Below are 17796 nucleotides of genomic sequence, written 5' to 3' on the forward strand. Positions count from 1 at the left end.
TTTCAGAGCCTGGATGAGTCAATATTGACAAAAGATCCTCAGGAATTGTTAAAGAAGAGCTCAGTCTTGAGCAAGCACTGACCAAAACCTTTCCAGGTGACGCCAGTTCGGGTCAGGGTGGATGTGAAATGAGCGATCTCCGTTAGCCCTGCCAGCAGAGATGCAGCCCAGGAGCCCCTGCAGCAGCTGCCAGGCTCCTGTAAACCCTGAGACCCGGCCAAGCCCGAGCGGTGGCCTCAGGCCCTGCAGCGGCCCCGCTCTTACAGCCACCCGCGCGGGCGGCTCCGGGGCACGTTCATCCCGCTGCCGCGGTCACTCGCTCTGACCGGGAGACTTGGCAAGAAGCATTCTTTAACAGGCACCGCCCGCGCAGTATCGGAGCCGCGGGACCGCCCGTGGGCCAATGCCGTCCGCGGCGGGCCCGGAGCCATTAGGAGGCTCCGCGATGGAGGCACCGGCACCTGGCCGGGACAGCGTGGAGGCGCCGGGGCCGCTCCGCAGCGCGGGAGGCCCGGGGCGCGGAAGGACGCGCTGCTGACGCGGCCCCGCCCCTCGCCGCCGATTGGCCCCCGGCTCGGGCCCCGCCCCTCGGCGCCGGTGACCTGTAGTAACCCCGTTCCGCGAGAGCCCGGCCCCGCGCGCCACCCGGCGCGGGCCAACCAGGAGGCGCCGTGGCGCATACGGAATGAGCGCGCGCGGCGGCGGCGGGCGGCCCGGCCGCGGGTGAGCGCGGGCGCGCACTCGGGCGGTGCGCGGAGCGGGCGGTGCCGCCGCGGCGTCCCCGGGCCGGGGCCGGTGAGTGCGGGGCCGCGGGCCGGGGCGGGCTGCGGGGCCCTGTGCCGCCAGGAGCGTTCCCGCCCGACCCTGCGGTGCTGCGGGGCCCCGCCGGGCCTCTCTCCGCCTCCGCGGGGGCGAGCGCGGCGGCCATCGGGCCGCGGGGGTGCTGAAGCGGTCCGGCGGGGCTGCCGGGGGCCCGGCTGCCGGCGGGGCTGGCGGCTGCGCGCCGGCGCCGCCCCCGCGGGAGCGGCGCTCCGGGTAATTAGCGAGATAATAGTCGGTAACAGGCGCGTTTTCTCCTTCTCCTCTGCTTTGTGTTGGGGCTCCGGCGTCCGAGCGGGTGGCGGGAGCGCGGCGGGAGGCAGGTGCCCGGTGCCGCGGGGGTGGTGACACGCCGTGTGCCGCGTCCGCGGTCCGCGCTCCGGGACCCGCCGCGGCTCCGCGGTCTCGGCGTGCGGCTCGTGGTCGGTGTGCGCGGGTGATGCGAAAGCGGCAGGGCCGGAGGAGGAGCGGGCCAGGATTTCCAGTCTCGTTTCAGGATTGCTGATCTGTTTTCCAGGGGGTTGGTGCAGGATTTAATGCTGAGGTGCGTTCCCTTCCGGGACTCGCGCAGGAGGAGAGCGCAGGAACACCTTTCACTCGTAGGGAGAGCAGCAAGCCTTAGAATACTACTAGAGATAGTTCCGTAAGTAGCATGAAGTTCAGTGTTTGGGACTCACACAGAATCCCTCGGAAATGAGAAAACAGTAACCTCCAGAAAATTAGGGCAGTAGCAGAATGAAAATATTTGTAAGGTAGTTTATGATCACTACATTTTTTTTTTTACCTTACTGAAGAAACAAGCCCCCCCCCAACATTTAATTATTATGTACAACAGCTGGTATGTAATCTTTTACAGCAAGTATTACGTTTTGTTTAGGAGTATCAGGTTCTATATATTAGCACCCTTTTTGGCCTGTGAAATGGGTTTGATAACAACAGATGTGAAATTCTTGTATTTGTGTAGCCTCAGTTTTTAAGTGTTGTTATCAGTACAGAATTGATGAAAAAGAGTTATACTAATGGTAAAAGATTTTGGTTACCTTAAAAAGTCTGTTAAGGGTAAGGGCAGTCATTTCTACACAAAATACAAAGATTTTGAGTTCACATGATATTTATTCAGGGGTTTTTTGCCTTGTTATTGTTTTTGTCTTGTTATTGTTTAAAGCATCATGTAAAAAAAAAAGGCATAAAATGAAACCAAAAGCCTTAATATGATTTTAGACTGGTTACATTCTGGTCTTGATACAGTCTTTCTCCAGAGTGGATTGCCATCTCATTGTGCTAAACTTCACTGTGGCTTATGACTTTCATATTTTTGACCTCGGTCTAAAAAGCAGAAGCGTGAAATAATAGATGTGTTATCAGGTCTCAACTGTATCCTAAGAGGAAGGTAATCATCTGGCTGCATTCATAAGACTTTATTCTTCTCATACTATTTGTTCTGTGTGCTTTGAAAAGTTAAGGAAAGACATTTTTAATCTTGGTGATTTCTCCTTGACCTGTAGATTTATGCCTCAGGAATGGCTGAAACTAAGCATTGTGACTTACAGACCTATTTTTCTTTGTAGTTGTTCAGCATGTTTGTTATTGTTGGTCCCTAGAAACGGGAGGTGGGTTCACGTTTAACATTTGTATATTCAGCGTTGATGGCTGCGTGACAAGCTTGAGTCAGTCTGATGGAGCTGCTGATCTGTGTGGTGAAAAATTTTGAAACTCATGATGAAGTCAGTCTGTGGTATGGATCTGGTCCCTCTTGGCTGGTGAGGAAAGCAGGCTGCTTCCTCATGGATACAGAGTCCCTCAGAGGTGTGCACCTACTGACTTAATTCTACAGTAGTCTCCTTGACCTGCAGGAGGCTGGCACTTGGTTCTGAATGTGCTATCTTCAAGTGCCCTATTCCACTCAAGTAAGGATGAAGGTAATAAATTTCAGCCTCAGTTTTATTCTTTATATTTCACTGAACTGGCATGTTTTGAGAGAGCTCTGGCTTACAGCTGTGGACAATGGGTAGACTCTCCATACCTGTGCACCTGAGTGCTGTGGGGCTTTGGCAAAAGCCCTGTTAATAGCCTAAAAAGAGGTGTGAGGACTGGTGTGTAGAATCTGGTTGCACTTTGCAGAAGTGTTTGTGGGTGTTCCATCTTCCCTGCTCCATCTCTTGCTTGGAGGATCCTGGGTATGTAAGAATACTGAGTAGGGCCTGTTGGGCTGACAATGCTGGTGGGAGTAACTTCTCATTTATGACACTTCCAAAACTGTAATGCCTGTAAGAAATGACTTTTCAATTCACAAGATGTGTTTTAACTAGAAATCTCAGAAAATCAAAACAGTATTTATTGGAAAACTGTTAATCTCTGAAGGTCTAGGGGAATTGTCTTCATGTTTGACTTAAAGCATGGTGTGCTTTTTCTGAACTGGTGAACATTTAAGCCATTGATTTCCCCAGCCCTCATTCAGTGCTGATTGTAGGGCTTTTATTCTTCCTTTCTGTAGGCCTGTGAATGGTTTGAGCCATTGAGTCATACTAAAGACCCAATTTTTTTCAATGGATTGTCAAGACTTCTGGAACAAACATCGCACATGGCTCAGGACAAAATTCAAAAGAACTATGGGTAAAGCATTCTTGTTAAAGGAGATGCAGCTATGGAGTAAATTTCCAGAAAGTAGCAGGAAGAACTGAGTCCTGAATTGTTTAGCAGTCTATGTTTTCTTTTAAAATACTTGTTCCAGTGGAAGAGTAACTAAACCTGTCCTGGCAGCCAACTGCTACTTAACTGTCATGTTGGCAAATCCAAAAAATAAAGCATCATGTCTTTGATGCTGCAGTGTTACTGGACCTTAAAAACTAGGTTCAGGTGGCCTGAATTCCACTGAAGCCCCTTTTCTGAGTCAGTGGAGAATTCTAGGTGGTTCTGAAAAGCAGTTCAGAGAATTTACATAAGACACTGAGTGGGGAGCTGCCTGAAAGCCAGCTAATAAGAAATAGGAGGCAGAAGGATTTATGTGGAATTTAGGCCATCTGAATATGGCCCTAAGAGGCGACTTAGTACTACTAAGTAAGGTGTATTAACACTAAGAAGACTTGGCTTCAATTTCTATCCGTTTCATCTGCTGCCGATTACTAAGCAAATTTACCATTTAAGCAGCTCCTTAAGGAGTGGGGGCTTCCTGCCTCTCTCCCTGTCGGGAGTGACCCCCTGCACTGGACAGCCTGTTCTGGGGGGCAGCTCAGCTAAGAAAGCTCTGGGGGTCATGGTGGCCAAGTGAGCTGTCCCATATTAATGGGAGCACAGCCAGTAGGTCAGGTGAGGCAATTATCCCGTTCCATTTGGCACTCGTTAGACCACATCCAGAATGCGGCATCCAGTTGTGCTCCCCTCCCTGGGACAAAGGAAATGTCAGTAAACTGGAGTGAGTTCAGTGGACAGCTGCCAAGGTTGGCTTGAGTTGTGAGCTTTTGCTTTGTGAGGAGGCGTAGAGGGACTGGACCTGTTATTGAGCCTGGAGAAGAAAAGGCTTGGGGGGCACTTCAGCACCTGTGCGAAGGTCTTCAAGAGAGTGAAGCCAAGTTCTTCACCGTGGTGCATGGTGGGAAGACAAGAGACAGCAGGTGTGAATTGAAGTCACGGAGGTCTGTTTATAAGGCATTTTCCATCCTGAGGTGTGTAAAGTGGGGGCACTTGGTAGCCCAGAGAGCTCATGTAGACTCCTTCAGTGAAAGTTTTCAAAATCCAGCTGGATAAAGCCCTGAGAAAGCAGGTATGATTTCACAGCTGACTCTGCTTTGAGCTTGAGGTTGAGCCAGAGTACCCCTGATGTCCTTTTCCACCTGAATTATCCCATGGCTCTATCTAGTTTCTACTGCCAGAGCAGTTGCAGTGGAAGGTTGTGAGGCAGCTTTAGGGCTGCGTGTGGTCTGGCAGTGCAGGTTTACACATCAGACTTGGAGCAGTATAACAAGCACATAAGCCAGTCCTAGGCATCTCTCAAATGCCAGGACTTTATTTGTTTAATTATGCAGTTAGAGTTGGAAGAACCTGCTCTTCATCCTGAGGGCCTGGTCTACATCAGGGCTTGCCATGTAGTAAAGCCTGAAGGGCTCTCAAAAGATTCAGTATTCAGCTGCAAGATACAGTTTCAGATCTAATGATTTTGAGTCTGTTGAAGGCAATCATGTGGACAAGGCCATCCTAAACACACCTCCCAAATGGTTATTCCAAAATACAGGGTGTCCGGGGGGAAGTGCAGCTCTGAAGGAAACTCAAATCTTATTCTGTATTACCTTCTGAATCAATGAGAGAAAAGTTTTTCACAATACAAAATGGTTTGAATAAACTCATTTCAAAACTTGCAAGAGTCTTTTACTGATCCTTGGGAAGGAATCCTCATCCACGTGTCCTCGCCTTCCTTAAGTGAGCCTGCAGCTCATGTGAAGTCAAGGTGCTGACTTAAGGTGTCTGTAATCCCAGAGGAGGAGATGGCAATTTGTTACTACCTGTGCATTGGGAAGTCGTCTTTCCCTCAGTGTTCATGAGCCTTGTTAATTACAAAAAAGTGCTAGTTAATTACGATATCTGAAATGGGACAAGCTGGCTTCTCAGTCCGATGAGTTTCCTGAAAAGCAGGGAAGATAAGATTATTGAAGTTACTGGTTTATGGATTTTCACTGTTGATAGTGAGGACAGCAAGAATAAACTGCAAACCTTCTCTCATTGCTTTATAAAAGTGGAAATCTAGTGCTTTGCTTTTTGGAGCTGTGTAAATATCATTACCTTGAATGCTTGTTTCTGTTAGATGAAACGAGTTTGAGACCTGGAAGGGGAAAATAGATCGTGAAGATTAGAAGTGACATACTGAAGCTGAAGCAGCAGAATGGCACTAGTACAGTACTGCCAGGTCCGGTTCCTGATCTATTAGCTGTGTTACATTCCTGTCTGTAGAACACTCCTGAGATAACTTCATAAGGATACTGAAAACAGAAAACTCTGGAAAAACACTTTTTCTGCATCTTTAGAGGCAAGACTTCTGCCTTTGCCTCACTGCTCTCCAGGGCAGGGTATGGAACATGCCTCATTTTGCTTAGGTTGGCTGCTCAGACATGTGAGAAATCTGCAGGAAGGTTTTGCATGGGTGCTGTGCTTCTTCAGCAGTTAGTACAGTGTCTTATATCAATGTGCATGGTGATGTAAGGTCTATTGGATCAGATATATATAATACATATATATCAGAAAAAATTTCTACCAACCAAAGTTTTAGGATGGTATGAGAAGATAGTCTGTGAAACAGCCGAGTGTGGTCTGCAGTCGTTTCACCAAACCATTATTAAAATCAATGTTTATGAGCTCATTCTGTGGGAACCTATGAAAAACTGGAAAGGGGAGCATCTGTGGTTAGCTTTTAGAATTTAGAAGAGTTGGTAATTCCTCTTTGGTAAAGAGTTCTTTACAGTTGGTTTTAAGTATATGGGTATGGAGAAAGGCAGAAGGAAACAGAAGAAGCAGGGAGATGATGGTTTGCAGGAGGATTTAAGTGGTTCTGTAGAGAAACATCTGCTTTTTTGTATCTGCAGATTCTGTCAGGATTTTTGTTTGCAAGTGCTGAAGAGAGGTAAAGGCAGCAGGCACACAGGGACAGTTGTCCCAGGAGTGCTCAGGCAGGGAGCTTGGTGGTCTGTGTGGCAAACTGGGTTTGGTGTGTTCCAGCAGCAAGTCCACAAATGACTTGTGAAGCCCTGGTAACAGAACTTTCCAGGCATTTCCATCTGCAGTTTAATTGTTCAGATGAAGTATTGCTGCACTTTATTGTTCTAGAGAAACTGTGAAGAGAGAAATGCTTTTCCTAATGGGTAACTTTGAGATGCATAGAAAACTTTTTCCAACTCTGCAGCGCTGAAAACTGTGGATTTTATTTTTTCATCTTTTCTTAGGGAGAGGATGCTTGTGGAGATTCTTACCTGCATTTCTTACAATGTGTACAAAAGGCTTAACCTGGTAACATCCAGTACTTTAAAGAACAAGGTGCAAATCCATTTCCCAGCAGGTGTAGCAGGGCTGTGTGCTTATGTGTGAATGTCCAGGTCACCAAGCCAAGGCTGTTAGCTGGTGTTGGAAGGTGGGGTGGGGGTTTTTGATCAGGAAAGTTACGTAAAACAGACAATCAAAAAATTTACATTTGTAATTTACTAATAAAATCAGTTATAGTTAAGAAAAAAAACCAGTCGTCTGTCCAAATCCTGTGTTACATAGTCACAAATGCAGTTGTGGCCAGGCCCAGCTTGTGAAAGGACTGACACCTCTGCTACCCTGACTTGGGTTTTTGTGCATCTGTAAATGCGTATACATCTAAGATAACAGATTCTAAGAGTATGGCGGTTGAAACTGCATATATTTTAATTACATTATTTGCTTAATATTTCATGATTCTTTGGGGGGATTTTTTTTAAAAGCAAGATGTGTTTCCCTTAGTGTTTGAAATGGTAGTGGCTCAGGAAACAGTTAAAATATTTATGTTCTTCTTCTAGAAATATTTAATAGTCTATTTGAGACTTCCAACTTATCAAATCATATTAATCTAATGCTGACATCTGTAAAAAAACAAAGTAATTTTGCCTGAGAATATTCACAAAACTTTTACACGTGCTATTGATACTGTGGCACCTTTCTTTTTTAAAAAAAGGTCAGTGTTCTTGAAACTTAGCAGTGAAGGCTCTACCCAGCCACGCACCTCAATTTTGATCATGTTTACATAATCAGAGTCTAAGGGTGTGTTTGATTTCCCTGAAGAGAAAAACAGGATTCTCTTCTACCAAAACCTCCCTCTACCTACGCAATATGTGTGTACTGATTCTGAACTACAGACTTGAGTGATCTCCTGGGAGGATGTAGTTACTTCCTCACCTTCATCCCATTCTGAACATATCTGTGGGCGCTAGATATTGTCCTCTGATTGTCACCATCTGTGTTTGTAAGTTTTATTTTTAAGGGTGGCACATAAGGACTTTGAGCTGAGAACCACACTTGTGTAATGCTCCTTCTCAGAGAAGAAAATGGCTTCTAATTTAATGAGACCTTGTTCCGTGTTTGCTTCGAGTTATGCAATTGCTGAGCATGTTCATGACTGGTCCTGCCTTGCTTTGCTTACAAAATGAAGAGTGATAAAAAGAGAGAAAAGGATATTTGTTCCAGTGTGATGGAGGAGACAGGTTGTCCTGATATTCTGTTACTTCTAAAGCTAGAAAATAGAATGATGATTCAAATGAGCAGGGTAGACTTCTTTATGCCATGTTTAAATAAATTGTAGTGCTGGATTTTGAACAAAAGAGTAATTTTTCCCTAAGCAGTACAGATACAAAACCTAGTTCAAGTAGCTCTTTAAGAGTACACTGAATTTGAAATATTTTCTTTTTCCTTGGCTGTTTCTGTCTTTTTTAATACCGTATTCCCCACTGTCCCTGGAACTTTAGACCAGCCAAGAGAAATAAAAACCATACAAAGCAGTTTGCAGAGAAACAGCCTACTTGTCTTTCTGTAGCTCAGCCTTTTGTGTAACTTCCCATCAGTCACTCCACAACTTGTTGAGTGCAAAGTGTGCTGACCATAAATACATGGAGGAGTGAGGCCGAACCATTAACAGGCAAAATCTTCTCTGGTAGTCTTCTCCAGATTTCGTCGAGTGCTTGATTGATCAATGCTTTTGCCATGGTTTCCAGGCCTTTTCAGTTCCTTTTGGCAGTTTAGTATTTATGGTGTTATGCTTGTATCCATAGGAAATACTTGTTGAAGTCCCATTTCTACTGATTGTGTGTGCAGTGTTTCTGGTGTCATATAAATTGGTTTGGTTTAGTTGGAGTTTTTTGAAATCTGGAGTTAAGTAAGTAATTTTTTAGCAATAGGTCCTAAAAAATACTAGGAGGGAGGCAGTTTTTGACCAGGACAATTGCAGGACAATAGTTGTATTTGGAGATATACAACCAAATCTTAAGCAAAGTATTTCCGTTAAACCAGCTTAAGAGTCAAGCTCAATACCTGGGTGTTTAGGATGTGGGGTTTCATATACACCACAGTAAGCATTCTGAGAAACAGATGACTCTGGTTTTGAGAATAGGTTTATAACCTCTGGCAGGGGAAAAGTTACCAAAAATGAAAATTACATATTCCTAGAACTTAGAGCAAATTTCATTTCTCTCTTTGTGTTTGTGCTCAGGAAAAGCTCCACAGGTTATTTTCTGCGTTTGCTGCTGGAGTGAAGCACTGCTTTTGAGATGGCTTGCTTAGCCCTTACAGAGGGGTTCAGTCCACCAACTCTGAAACTCCCAATGAGTCTTGTGCAAGTCTTGGCTTGAGGCAAGACTTGCTCGGGCTGTGATTTTTATAAATTGCATTCCTGTTGTTTTTCTGCTGTGTGGCTTGAGGGGGATCTCTTCATTATACTGAGAGTGAATGTTGGATAACACAACCTGAACAACTCACATGGCTTGGGTGCAGGAGTCTTTCCTCAGTGAGGCAGTGATCTTTTCTGAAGAACTTGTGACTTCCATTGCAGCCAGAGGTGAGGGATTGTTCCTATTGCTGAGTTTGAGGCACTACAGTAGAAAGTGTGGGGTGTGAGAAAAGTAGATATTCTTGTGAGAACTTCTTCATTACTTTTATTTTGGTAGTAAATCACTGTAGATGACTGGACACAATGATGGTGTTTAAGAAAAAAACACCAAACCAAACCTAGAAAAACCCCAAGTAATTTGAACTTGAGAATGTATTTATCCATCAAAGAGAGTGTATTGAAAATGTCACCAGCTTAGCCTTTCAAATTCAATGGTGAAACATCCCACTTTATCACTTTGGTAGCTTAGATCATGCTGTAGATATCCTTCTTGCTTCAAAATGTATTGTAAAATTCCTCTTATATGTATTGTTTATCTGGCTGATACTTTTCATGTGAGAAATTTGCCTAAAGACTTGGAATTTTCACACTTTTTCTTGTGAAATCTGTATCTTTGTTTTATTCTCTCAGATTTGTTTTGTTACCTGAGTATTCATCTGTTTCTTGTTCTTCAGGAGCTTCTGGTGTAAGGTTATCAGGTCCCTCAAGATTTGAACCGAAGTATGCAGTTGTTTTGGTGTTAATCAGTGGCTGTAGGTAGGCACTTAGGATTAAGCAATTGCATTGTGAAACCTGTTAGATACTTGTAGGCTTGGCTAATCTTCTGTTTTAAGGGAAGGGGAACACAATCCCAAGATGAAAGGGCTGTCTGGACAAGAGCCACCAGGAGTGAAGTCAGCAAGACTGAGCAGTATCTGGGGAAAGGTGATTCTGGCAGGGGGTTCATGGCCACCAACCCATTGACCACCTACTGAAAACAGACCCCTGACTGCAGTGCAGAGAGGAGCTGTGCATGAGGACTAGTTAGCAGGAGTAGTGAGGGAGATAACTAGTGAATAGGGGTTTGAGTACTAGTTAGTGAAAAAGCTGTGTAATTTGTAACCAAGGAACACTGATACCCTTGGTAAAATGTGTAATAATGTAAAATTTTCTGACTTGGTGGGGTTACGCCTAGATCCCTACTTTGTTCAAACTATAATAAATAAAATAGCTCAGTGTGTGAATTGATACTGCACACCAGATATTGAGCCAGCATCAGGATCAACAGTTATCCCTAACAAAATCCCATCAAATAGAGAAGAAATGTTAAAGAAAGAAGGCACAGACGACATAAATATACAGGCTTACCAGGTTTGGGACCTGGCTACCTGATATTTTTGGAAAAATGAATATAATATGAAGGGTAATAATTTTTGCTGTGGCACTGCATGAACTCAAATTCATCTAAAAGTAAATAAGAACAATTTTCTGCATGCATGGTTTCTGCTGGAGAAAAAAATACCAAAGCACCTATACAGTTAAAAACGTGTGGGATTGTTTTGTTGGATTTTTTTTTTGTTGTTGTTCTGATCTAAAGAAACATGACTAGGATACAGTACAAACCACATTGAATGTATGGCAGCAGACCATCTATTTTTGTTCTGTTTTCTAAGAAACAAACAAGGCAGAATTATTCATGCTTTAGCATTTCAGATTTCCCAGAAATTGGAGAGCTGGTCTTAGGCTGTTTTGTAGTAGAAAACAGCACAGGAAACCGTTCTGGTGAGTCCCTTGGATTGGGATGGAAAGCAGAGTCTGCCTCCCAGTGGAAGTACTGAGGGCGATTGACTTAAACGAGCAGAAAATGACTGTAGGGATTTGGGGTGATAAACTGGCAGTGATAACTCGGCTCTTACACGACTTCTTCAGGGGGCAAAAGTTACTGGTGAAGCTTCTGGCTTATTTCTGTGCAGACTTCTTTCTTATTGTATGTGCTGTGGTGTTGATGTTCTTGTTTAAGTACTCTTCCATGTTTTATTTGTATCTGTGGTTTAAAAATCTAGCAGTGTGCTGGGGAAATTGGTGGTTTCATCTCTCTCTAGCAGTGAATTGGCAGATACCAAAGTTCCTCTGAGGGCCCCTCCAGTAGGAAGATGCTTTACCCGTTAGTTTCTTTTTCTCCTCTGTCACAAACATGAAAACATTTAATTTAGTTTGATACTAAATGCATTTCTTAAATGCTCTAATAATTGCTTGTGAAAAGGAATGGAAGCAGTGCATTGACAGTATCTGGTAAAGTGCCTGAAACAAGTTAAGACGCTTGTTTGCCATGAAGTGTCATGTGTGTAGTGGGAGGGGAAGGAGATGAAAGCCGGAGCAGCGCTGGATTGTGTTCTGGCACAGCCGTTACTTTGTGACATGACTTTAAATAAGTGTTTTTAGCGCACTGCCTTCTTTTTGGGAGGTGCTTTCAGCTTTGCTGACAAAGTTGTCACCTTAGAGCTGTGTTGTATTGTTCTTATTAATGGAAGATGTATTTGTCAATCCATTAAATATCCAAACTGTCTCGGATAAGTTTTAAAAAAACCGCTTATTCGAGGAAAATAATTTTTAAAATGTTTTAAATAGAAAACATCTAGGATTCAGAGTTGCAATGAGGCTTGAATCTGTAGTTGATCTTGTTGGAAGGGTGCTCACGTTGTGCATGAAGGTAGCTTTAGGAGTGTTTAAATATTGTTCCTGGAGCTCATTAGTGTTGAACTCACTTTGATTTAATTTTATTTTTCACCTGGAACTAAAGTTTAAACCTAAGTTTGTGGCTTGTGCAGTCAAACTGTCTGTTGGAGTCCTGTCGCTTTTTTGTGAGCAAAATAAATCTGTCTGCTTTGTGATGTCACTTGAGCTTTCAGTTTCTCATAAATGTCACTCTTGGTTTCATTAGGAAGCAGAGGAGAGATTTGCCAACTTGGGCCCTTGCTGTCCTGCAGTGTCCAGTGATATTTCAGACAGTGGGGCTTGGGTGTACCTAAAAGAGATTGATATCAAATAGAAATTTTTAATACCTACCTAACATTACCATCTTAGAATAACTGGATATACTAAGGATCTATTTTAGAGAAAACACATTTCTGCGCCCTCGAGAAATGTCAGTTCCTTCTATCTAGTTTAGTTCTGTGTTACCTCATTTGTCTTCCTGTTGTCTGCCAAAACTAGGTGTGATATTTATTTTCCACTTGATGTAGATGAACCTACTAAGAGGAAAAGGAATCTTTTCTAGATAATAAAACTTTTTCCTTTGTATCAAAATTTAGTTAATACCGTAGAGAGTGTCTCTCTAGGGTAAAAAGACTTCTTCGGTTCATGTAATTCCTGCCTTTGTAGTGTCTTGGTGTTTAACAAGGACATAATAATTTATTTATCCTAATAACATGCCTTCTGGCTGCCTCCTAAAGAAATAGGAGTATCATTTTACAAACGTAGCGCTGCCATGTGAAGGACATGAATTTAACCCCTTTCTATTTATGGGATGTGTATTAGCCTATACCCAAAGTTTAAAGGTATTTAAGCTTGTAGCACTTGAAACCCCCAAGGCTGAGCTCCTAAAAAAGTAAGTAGTGAGATCATTAGTAGGAGAGCAGCAGGTTAATCCCCGGTCCCAGCTGTGCCCTGAGCCCGCGGTGTGCTGTGACACCCGAGTCACAAGGCGTCCTGCCACCACTGTGCTGAGCCCGGTGGGCTTTCCTTTGCAGCTCCACTGCCAGGCTCCTTCCCTCTCCTCCTCCGGTTTTGCCTTGTCAGTAACTCCTGTCAATTCACGGTTACTCAGTTTGAGACAGCAGAAGAAAAACATCTTTTGTAGTGCTAATTTTCTGTTGATTTAGGTGGTTGCAGTGACTCACGGTAGGCTCAAATGAGTACCAAAGTTGATACAAAGGAAAATCCACCGTTCCGCCCTGAGAAGGAGAGGGTTTAAACTGGATCAACAAACTAATCTGACTCATTCCTAGCCACCCAGGCACTCCTGTGTTGGTACGATGGAGGGCAAGAGTGGAATTACCTTTCGGAGATGAACAGTGTGTTTTTATTAGCAGCCCCGTGTTAAATCCGCTTGAGCCGAGCTGAAATCGCAGCCTCAGGCTGTGCAGTTCATGAGCAGCCTTTGCCGCCCCAGCGGTCTGTTGAACTCCTGCTTCGGAAGCTGGTTTGTTCCGGGTCGTGATGCCTCTTCCCTGACGGTCTGTGTGCCCTCCTGTGCTTTTCAGAAACATGCTCGTGCAGAGAAGTGCCCGAGTTTCCCTCGGGACTGGAGTTGTGTTGTAAATTTGCTTATGCTGAAGTGTTGAGTGGGTCGAGTTGTGGAGGCAGGAGTGGGAGTGCCCTGTTGGCTCTGGCCGTCTGCCGGTGTTGTGTTCCCAGAGCGGAGCGAGGGGAAGCATTTAAAGAGCCTTCGGATTCACCCGGGGTTGTGCTAGAGGTGGGTCACAGCCGGAGGCTGCAGATCATCTCAATAAGGTAGCTCAGGATTACCCTACGTGTCCTTTCAGAGAGTGTTTATTCTCTCGGTGTCCTGAAGATCTGTCTCCTTTTGAGAGCTGAGACACAATCAATAGCAATTTTGGTCTCCCACCATCCCTCTTTTTGTGTAAGACCACAGCAGTCCACGGAATGTGGAGCAGCAGGGAGGGCAGAGTCCAGGGAGAGACGCAGGTTGTCTCTTGTTCAGGACTGCGAGTGAGACATCAAGGACTGGAGTTGATGTGGGGATTAGTTTCATTCTTGTGTGTTCGCTTGGGAGAGTTTCAGAAGAACCTCTGGCTGAGTGTGTGCCTGTGTTACAGCCGTGCAATCCTCTTCTAGATGTTTCTGTAGCAGAGGCTGTTCAATACCTGTGAGCAGCCCTGCGTGGTCGTGGGGAGCTGTTGGGGAAGATCCTGCTGTGTTTGTCTGCAGTGGGTGGTGGTTCCTGGGGGCTGGTGTGCTGAGCATTGCTTTTCCTCCCCGTTGAAAGCAGATGTCCTTTGGGACAGAGCCACGGAGCCCTTCCCAGCCGGGCTGCAGAGAGGCACTCCTGTTTGTAAGAGGGTTCAGGTCTGCCTGGAGAGAGGGGTTTTGTGAGTGTTTGAGAGGCTCGTGGAAGGTCTCCCTTGTGCTAGAAGTGATGCTGAGACCCAGACAGCAGCCTGGGAAAGGGTGACTTGGAGGGGTTGGGGACTGGAAAGGGGACAAGGACAGTGTGTGCACTTGTGTGGAAACCACAGGACTGTGAGAGAGAGGTCTGCCAGGATGGCCTGGAGGGTGCTGGGCTCTGGAGAGTGGCACAGCTCCCACGAGCAGTGCCAGGGCAGCAGTGCTCAGGGAATCCAGGAGGTGGTGGGAGGAGAGGCCTGTGGAAGCTGTGCAGGGTGAGCTGGGGATGTGGGGTGTGCCCTTGTGCCCTGTCTTCCAGTTTGGGAGGATGTGCTGAGCACCAGCTCTTATTTCAGGGACCCAAAGCATCCATTTCCAGCATTCTGTAGGGCTCACTGGGATTTCTACCCTCTCTGCTTCAAGAAACATGTGAAAACACTTGGGCTGTACCTGTGAAGTACATCTGTTTTCAAATTTAACTGTCCCTTAACCCCATATTGCAAAAGAGACCTTCCATTTATGCAGGTACATATTTGGGATTCTCCTCCGTGCCGTTCATCGCCTCGGGCCCTCCTTGCTTCGCAGTCCAGGGAGTTTGCTTGTGAAACATTAGGCTGTTGCATCTGTGTACATTTGGTTTGCTTTTTTATTTTTATATAGATGACTACATGAGTATTTATTAATCAGTAATAGGGATTTCTTTCTTTTTGGTCTCTTCTTTTAAAAGAAAGGCTTACTTGCTGAGTGCTAGCAAGTACTGACAGTTCTTGAGTGAGTTCCAGAGGTGGTAGAAACCTGTCTCTTCAGGGTTGTTAATGTTACTTTTTAAGTCCAGATGTAAACTAATAGAGGCTCTTCTTTGGTACAGTTTGAAGTCTGTATTATGGACTTTGTTATATTGTCTTTAGAATTCCTGTTGTTATATTCTATAATGAAGAGATTGAGCAGTAAAGATACTTAGTTATTTTGTCCATTAAAGCCTAACCCTGTGAATAACCTTTTTATCCTTTCAGTAAATGTTAATAAATCAGGGTGGTTTGTTTGCAAGATTCAGTGATAAGAGAAATTTAATGTGTTTTTCTACAACTATAAATTGTTGACCAAAATGGTTTTTTTGCAAGAGTGTTTTGGAGTCTCTGGGTTGGAGTTTGGTTGGTATATGTGAAGTTGTGGAAGTCAAAAAAATGGGGCAGTGAGTACCCTGAATGCTCACCTCAAGCAGCAAATAGTTAATCCACTGAAACTGGAAAAGATTATCTTTAAGAACTGAATAGCTGTGTAAATAGTAATGTTTACAGAAAAGTAATAGGTACAAAATGTTTGCATTTGCCTATTTTAAATGTGATTTGCTGGCACAGGTTTTCAAGACTTCTTTCTGCAAAGGGCAGTAAATAAATCTTTCACGTATAGTGAAGCAAAATCAATAAATACTGTAGTATTTATATAGTAATCAATGATTACTCTTTTATTAAGCCTTTTTGTAAAGCGTACAAGAATATTTTATTACTCAGGCTGAAATGCATTCTCTCTGTGGGTGGATACACAAAGATTGGTCTATTTTTTTTCTACCCGAAATGGTAGAAGCAGTGTACACTGAAAGGCACTGGGGAGTTAGGATTTGTCAAGGAGACTAGTCCCATGAGCTCCTGAGTTTACCTGAAGCTGTTGCAGCCACCTTGACTGTAGGGTACTCAGGTCTAAGCAGTGGCTGTGCTGTGTGTGACATCTGGCTTTGTGTTCACTTGCATTCAGTGGGCCTAGACTCTCTGAGGTGATACAGTACAGGATCAGATGAGGAAAAGGTTTTATTTACTACACATTACCAGTGAAAAAATGAAGGATGTGTTTTATAATTGCCATATTTAATGGGAATTTTCCTTTTTTAGATTTCATGCAGTTGCCTGTGACAGCTCCTGTTGAGTAAACTGAGACTGGAACATCTCCTATCAGCTCTTGTACCTGTACCTGCCACGATGAGAAGTTGCATAAGGTTCCTTTTTTTCTTGTTAATTCATGCTTTTATGGTAATGTAATTGTTGTAAGCAGGTCAATTAGTAAACACATTCCTTTAAGGATTTTTTTCTTTCTCATTTAATAAAAGTTTTCGTCTAAAACTAAAGGGTATAACAGTATTAGTGTAAGTAGCATATCAGGCCAAATCACTGATTATATATTAAGAAGGATCAGTCCTGAAAAGTACTTCTCCAGACTCTGAATGAGTGTGCTGGTTGCTGCTTCTTTTTGCTGTTGAACAAGTGTGTCAAACTTGATTTGTGGTCTTGCTCTTTCCCATTTGGTGACTACCAGAGTAAACATGAATTACATGTAACAGAACAGCTCTTACGCATGTCCAGAACCCTTTGCTTGAGCAGATTTTCTTTAAGGTGTATTCTTATATAAATTAGCAGCTCTTTCATCCAGGATTTCACCTCCCAACTTTTCTTGCATCACTAGTCAGGGTTTGAGCACTGATTATGTGAAACCAGGTTGCATGTTCTGTGAGAACCTGAGTATTTACAGCTAATCTGCAGACCAAACCAATAACTTAGAATACTAAAACACATGTCATGTGTTTTTGTCAGTGATTAAGCAGGAGCTACCTGAGAACAAAATTCCAGTGTTGAAAATACAGTGAGTATTCTTACTGTGCCATGGTCTCATACTTGCAAAAATAGGATCATGTCCTCTGCTTTTTGTTCCTTGCCCCAAAATGATGGGTTTGCTTGCACTCTTTTTATGGTCAGAAGCAGCCATACACTTCCAAATTATTAAGTTGGCAACGTATTATGTACTTCAATGAAATTTTAAAACCCTGTATAGTATTTCACTAAACCTTACAAAGTTTTGGTTTTGTTGGGTACTACTTCTTTTTTTAGAGGCAGAATATTAAACAGCAAACACTGCTTCCCTTTTAGGCCTTCCAGATCTGATGTAATCTTGAAAATTTCACTCAAACTTCTAATTTTTAGATTAGTCCTGCAGATTGATTTTTAATGTATTTTCATTTTGAGTTTTTAAAATAACATACATTAAAGGTTTGAAACAGTAATTGTTACAGAGAAGAATGCATGAGCAAGCATTGTATCTTAATGAAAACAGTCTTTTTCTTTTACATTGTCATTAAAAGTAGTTTTCTTAATGGAGATTAAATGACCTTTTGCTTAAGAAGAAAACAGAAAATGTACTGGCATGTTCAGCTGCATTGGTTTTGCTTGCTGTAAAATATAATTGCCTTACAGCTAGCACTCCAGCCTCAAGTCAGGGTAGAGTTTCGCTTCTACATTGTCATCAAAATGATTTTTTATTGAATGTTTAGTGATCCATTTAGCTGACTTTGGTGTTCTCCAGGGAATGGCAGTGATAAATCTGTTAGGCCCAAAGGCATTTTAAACTGCATCTCCTTTGCTTACCTGGTATTTTCCTCTTCAACAACCTAGCGAGCAAATAAACAAAATGATGAGTTAAAATGCAACTTCTGTTTTTCAGTTAAC

General features: G+C 43.6%; 1 protein-coding gene across 5 annotated transcripts in view; it reads left to right on the forward strand.

The window, feature by feature from the left end:
- ACSL3 (acyl-CoA synthetase long chain family member 3) overlaps positions 1–17796 on the forward strand; it is a 63805-nt gene that overhangs the window by 11508 nt on the left and 34501 nt on the right. For 3 of the 5 annotated variants that reach the window (XR_010722576.1, XM_066193163.1, XM_066193166.1), the window contains exon 3: positions 16192–16295. The gene's annotated coding sequence lies outside the window, so the exon portion shown is untranslated. Of the gene's footprint in view, positions 1–651; positions 796–16191; positions 16296–17796 lie in introns of those variants that run through there. The other 2 variants (XM_066193165.1, XM_066193164.1) reach the window with 2 other exon arrangements.

The sequence above is a fragment of the Chamaea fasciata genome, unplaced genomic scaffold (genome assembly GCF_029207755.1).
Source record: "Chamaea fasciata isolate MVZ Bird 193981 ecotype frontalis unplaced genomic scaffold, bChaFas1.0.hap1 SCAF_11, whole genome shotgun sequence".
In the NCBI taxonomy this organism is placed as follows: Eukaryota; Metazoa; Chordata; class Aves; order Passeriformes; family Sylviidae; genus Chamaea; species Chamaea fasciata.